General features: G+C 42.9%; 1 protein-coding gene across 2 annotated transcripts in view; it reads left to right on the top strand.

Annotated features, from left to right (window-relative positions):
• The first annotated feature begins 871 nt into the window (after positions 1-871).
• Positions 872-6,000, top strand: part of zbtb46 (zinc finger and BTB domain containing 46) — a 76,404-nt gene continuing 71,275 nt past the window's right edge. Inside the window, exon 1 of one of the 2 annotated variants that reach the window (XM_084427879.1) lies at positions 872-1,243. The gene's annotated coding sequence lies outside the window, so the exon portion shown is untranslated. Of the gene's footprint in view, positions 1,244-1,271; positions 1,391-6,000 lie in introns of those variants that run through there. The other variant, XM_084427878.1, reaches the window with a different exon arrangement.

The following is a 6,000-nucleotide window of genomic DNA, read 5'->3' as shown; positions in this document are numbered from 1 at the left end:
AAAATGGCCTGACCATTACCTGACAGCATTCAAACAACAAAAAACTGAACTGGTTTAAAGCCATGCAGAATTCATTGTGTCTCTGAGAATATGCTAAACGAGCCAAAGTAACCACGCCTCCTGTGATTTACATTTGTCGGTAGGTGATTGAGACATGCCCGCGTTGGCGAATTCGACGCACCGTTCTCACCGCTAGGGGGCGCGTGTCACTCTCCACGCGCTCGAGAACGCGCACAGTGGACAAAAGCGTGCAGCAGCCGCTCACTCACTGACGCCTACACGCGCCTATACGCACAGACGCTTCCTCGTGCAAATTCAGCAGGAGCCACAGGAAAAATCATCACATGCCCTGTGAACTGGGCACTCGCAGCTCTAACAGACGAGTTATAAAATGAGCAATTCGTGTTTTAAAGAAATCAATGGGAGAAAAATAAAATAAGGGGAAATTAGGAAAGACAATGGCCGCTCCAATAGTTAAAATAGCAATATGTATTTTTACATATTTTAACATCATATATAATAAGTTGCTTGGGATAAAAGCGTCTGCTAAATGATTCAATATATATATTGTATTATATTAATTTCACAAATTACATTTTTATATTTACACGTCATGCATATATCAAATTGACGCGGATTATAACATTTATTTTTAATTAAATAATTTAATTGTATTTTTATTTTAATCAAATTATTTTTGCTTTTATTGATTGATTTTGAGTATGCAAGGACGAAATCAAATTTAAATCCAGCATCCGTATTCCACCTGTCATATTAGTAGGATAAGCATCTTTGTAATAATAAAGTGGGCTTGTTGCCCTCTGTATATTCATAATTGACCTGGAGGCTTCATGGCTGCATGAGTTCAGCTGGAGCTGTCCAGGGTTCGATGGTGAATGTGAGCGTTTATGTTGCCTCATTTCCTGTATTTGACTCTCAGTCGAGCGAGAGAGCGAGAGAGAGAGACACACACACACACATACACGCATACAGAGAGAGAGAGAGGGGGAGGTTGGTTCCTGATACCGAGACACGGAAAAGCAGGGGAGGGAGAATTACAGAAAAAGACGAGCGTGGAGAGAGGGAGACAGCGAGCAGGGGAATTACACTGACCGACACACGCGCGTCTCCCAGCTGACTGCTGACATTGTTGACGTGCACACTCTCTCAAACCTGTCACGAGCAAACACTGGAGCTCCAAAGCATCGACATCGCGCTCCCCCCAGAACTCATGGGTTAACAGGTATGCCTCTCTCACCTTTCCACACTATCTCTAACAGCTCTCCTGACCACCGCACAGGCTTCACTCTCAGTGCTTTTACAATCTTGACTTGTCATCTGGATGTATGGCAGCAGAGACATGAGCTCGCGCCTCAACACAGGTATCCAGGTAAGTTGAAGTTGTGAGTTTCCGCGAGGCCGGTGTGTTTGTTTTATTTCACGTCATTAAGTAGACTGCGTGACAGCAACCTGTTTGACGTCTCCAGGTGAGAACATGTTCATGACAGATGATGCACGCGCTGAGAACAGCTGTCAGATGTGCAGTCATTCATTCAGGATACTTTTATTGCAGTGATGGGAGACTTTCTTTTTGTCTCGACGCGCGGTGTTTCATATTTCACCATTGAGAACTTAATACTATTTATATTAGGCTACAACATTTGCCATAAGTTTTAATCCTAAAATCATGTCCTTTGGGGGGGTCAGTGCATGTGGTGTTGGTGGTATTTAAATGAAAAGCTCAGCTTTGGCAGGCAAGGGCTTAACCCCACTCTCCTCCCCTCATTTAACCTCCAAAAGGGGAATTTCTCCAGCTGGAAATTTCTGCTGCGTCAACACCCTAAACCTACTACCAGAAAAGGGAAGGGGATTTTTTTTTTTTTTTTTTTTTTGGGACACACTTTTCTATTATTTTATTTCCTGCATAATTAAACCCAGGGGCTCGTAGCCTAATACTTCACTCAAGTTGAGGAGAGCGGAGTGTATTTGAGTCTTCACTGAGGAAAGCGTTAGGTGACATGAGCGCTGCTCTTCGGGTTATTGTCTCTTTTTCCCCCCGTCTGCCCCCTTAAAGCTGGTCAGTTCCGTCTTCCTCCATTTTCTCTTCGCTGACGGGTTGGTTTTAAGGGGAGCGACCCCACTTGTTTGACTCGCCTACGGCGAAACATAAGCGGTTTTACAGATATACGTCAACAATGAATTCGAACGCGCGTCTATGAATTGATAGATTCGAATCGAGCGTCACGCGCAACAATGTATCGTTCAGCGCGTGTCAAAAGAATGTAGCACTCTGTATTGATTATTATGACGCTTGCTCGCGCTGTGTCGGCTCTTGTTCGCTACAGGTGCACCCGATTCTGATTGGTTTGTTGGAAATGTATAGGCGAAAATGTCGTATTGTCAATACATGTAAGGCTACTTAACGCATTTACGTGCGAAATTTACCGCGCTGATAAATAACATAACTATATAAGAACGTGAATAATTGTAAACATCTCGCTTTTTAAAGTTACATTCATATATTTATGGCACTGTGGCTGTCTGCAGTGCAAAAATGAGTCAGTTGAGCAGAAGAACTGGTTATGTAAGGAACTGTCCTCATGCCCATCTACACAGAATGAAGCCAACATGACAACTTCCTTTGCAGATCATTTTTATAGGTCTAATTCACCTCTGACACCCGTGACCTGTATTTTAATTAAACAACGAGTTAATTAACATGACAATGGCATTATTTATCCATAACGTCTAATGTAGATGTAAAGATTGTAACTGATGTTGTCTTGATGTTAGTTGTGTGTGTGTGTGTGTGTGTGTGTGTGTGTGTGTGTGTGTGTGATGGTGCTGTCAGGTACAGGCTGTCCACACATCTCTCTCTCTCTCTCTCTCTCTCTCTCTCTCCTCCTGGGATGGAAAACAGTCATTCAGGGTAGCCTAGAATCATTTAATAACACCATGTGCTGGACTGACCCATCCAGGACAAGAGATCCGCATACAGTCTTTGTATCTGTCATGTACTTTGATAGTTCCAAACTGTTATTAACCACTAAAATGTGGTGCTTCCCTAGTCTTTGCTTTGCCACCTTCCTTTACTTGAGTATAAAGTGTTTGACAGGTAGAGCGTGTTGCTAACAGCGCCAGGGGTTTGAATCACATTGAGTGCACAAATATATACCTTTATAAGTATGCTTTAAGTCACTTTAGATAACAGCGTTCTTCGATACGTGCACACACTGTATTTGTGTGTTCTTTTTAGCAAGAGCTCTCATTCTAGAGGGCAGTGTTGCGGGTCAGGGTCGTGTCCAGGTGTTTTTGTTTAATGGAGAATCCGTATGTGTGTAACTGGGAGAACATTTTAGACAGGAGGGGGATTTGGTCCACTATGCATATTGACTTCCTCACAGGTGTGGCTGTATTGTGTCAACAGAAAGCAGGGGAGGGGAACTGGTTCCTACTGCGTGGGGTAAAGGGAAGAGAGGGACTGAAATAAGAGTAAAGAGCAGCGTTTTAATGAAGCCGAAATATCATATCTGTCCACGTCCAGCGCTTACTAAGCTGTTAATAGAATATTAAATACAAGTTAAACTCTATTGACGGCTTGCTGTACCACAGAGGATCATTCGACATAGGCTCAATGGAAAAATGCGCCTCTACCTACATTTTGGCAAAAGTCCAAAAACGTACCTACAATTCGCTGCATTTTTCAGCTGAAACGAACACTAAAGGCAGTAGAACACCAACAACGTTTATTCCTTTTCACTACGCTTGCTGTGGTAGTCAGTGTTACCGGTGTTACATGGTGTTCGGCTGTACACCGATTTCATTACTTGCCCACCGCAGCACCACCCCCACTGTGGTTTTGCTTGGTGAGAGTGAATTCGAAAGCGGTTTCAATACCTAGCATATAGAAATATGATGCCTGCAAATTATAGGCCTATACACAGGATACGCGTGATCGCGAATTCAAAAGTGAAAGTAAAAAGCAATCGCGCATTCAAAATCGTTTCGCCCAACCTTCAGCAAATGCGTTTTTAGCTCACGTTTGCTTTTGTTATCACTATCTTTTAGTTTTATGGTAAAGGTTTAGTATAGATAGTCAATTTTTTTTAAACGGGAATAACCTTTGAGAGCCACTCAATCCCGAACTGCCGCGATACGTACAACAAACAATGTAATAAAACGTTGCCAGATTCACATTCCCCTCATTGGACTTTTCACTTTGAAAGCCACGGAACATGTAAGAATCAATGTAAAACCATTTAGCAGAAATATCAGATTTTTCCAGAGAGCCTGGTTTGGTAATTATGCCTCAGTTCGTAAAAACAAACAAAACAGCAAATTAATGCCCCATAGACTTCCACTGTAAGTGCAACTCTGTCAACACAGTTTCTGTTCCGACTCTGCAAACTAAAGTTGACATTTTCTATGGAAATCGATAGCATAGACGCTTCTAAAAGTGCAGAACTTGTATTTAACCCTGAATGTTATTTTTACGTGCTGAATTATTCTTCATTTTAAATGAGGGTTTCCACCCCGCTGGAGTTTGTTTTGACTGTTTGTACTGTTCTAATGTTTCAGCATGCATGTTTAACATGTGTGTGGATGTGCAAGTGTATCTTGAGGGAGGTTCAGGCAGTTAGTTGAACAAGTAAGTGCAGTGCTGTGTTTATTCAGGGTGGTTGCGGTTGTTAATCTGAACATTTGCACAGAAAGACAAGATATGGGGGAGGAGGTGGCTGATGGTGCAGAGGGATGGAGAAACAGATAAAGAGGGGGTAGTTCAACTGGCCGTGTTTGTGTGTGTGTGTGAACGGTGGAGAAAGGGTGCTGATGTGGGGGGGCAGGGTATGGGGGTGCAAGCTGACACGACACACAGCTGAGTGTGTGTGTGTGTGTGTGTGGGTGGAGTGTGTGGAAGATGGCTGCTCTCCCCGGGCTGTGGGCTGTGTTGTGTGGGTAACAGGTTAGAAATCATGAACCTGCAACAACACTGGGGACCGGCTTCTCCCCCTCACTTTAAGACCACACAAAGCCTGACATTATATTTATCAGCTTAGAAACACACTCATGAATACTGTGCATTAAACATCTGTACGGTACGTGTCTCGTTTAATGCCTCCTTTTTGATTCGCATCAATATTTAAAGCTGAACACAAACATGACTGTTCAGCAGACAATTGTTGCGTTTTGAATTTTTTATTTCATTTTTACACCCTCACACCATATGCGTTATCAATAGGGATGTGTGCCAACTAATGCCACAACTAATTAACGTGAAACTGGAATTTTGTAACCGACTAGTTAAAAAAAAAAAACAGTCTGTGTCAAACAGTCAAATCCCAAACTGAGACAATATAGACAATAAATCTATAGGCAGTATGCAAATTCAATAGCAAATGCAAATGTTTATTTCACATCTGGGTTTGAACGTGTACTTGTACACATGACAGGCGGTATAGGATATAGGATCTATTAACGTCAATTGAGTTTCATTCATAATGTTTTCCTTTTAAACCAGTATAAAATTTCATACGAGTATGACTAATGAACAAGTCAAAATACTCCTTCGCCGTGCTTATCTTCCGAGTGGACATTTAAACTAGATTGTGAAAGTTCTTTTGTGTGAGTGAGGATGCATACAGGTGCGCTTTGCTCCCTAGAGCTGTGTGTGTGTGTGTTTGTGTTTGTTTGTGTGTGTGTGTGTGTGTGTGTGTGTGTGTGGAGTGACAGCTGTGCTCATCAGCCACTTAGATGTGTTCATCCCCCTAGATTAGGCACTCGTTGTGTGGGTTAAACCGGAGCCGACCTCCCTGGAACCGCCCCACAAAGACCTGTGTCCTCAGGTGCCTTGTGAATATTTCAGAGGGGGCTCTCGGGCTGTGTGGAAAGCCCTGGGGGAGGAACCGAATGAAGAAGAAAAAAAAAGCCCCTGGAAATGAGATAGCATACACTGGGCAAGAGCTTAGGCAGCAGTGGGCTTTACACTCCCAGGGTGAGAAA

The sequence above is a fragment of the Rutilus rutilus genome, assembly GCF_951802725.1.
Source record: "Rutilus rutilus genome assembly, chromosome: 13".
In the NCBI taxonomy this organism is placed as follows: Eukaryota; Metazoa; Chordata; class Actinopteri; order Cypriniformes; family Leuciscidae; genus Rutilus; species Rutilus rutilus.
This window is presented reverse-complemented; position numbering and strand designations above follow the sequence as displayed.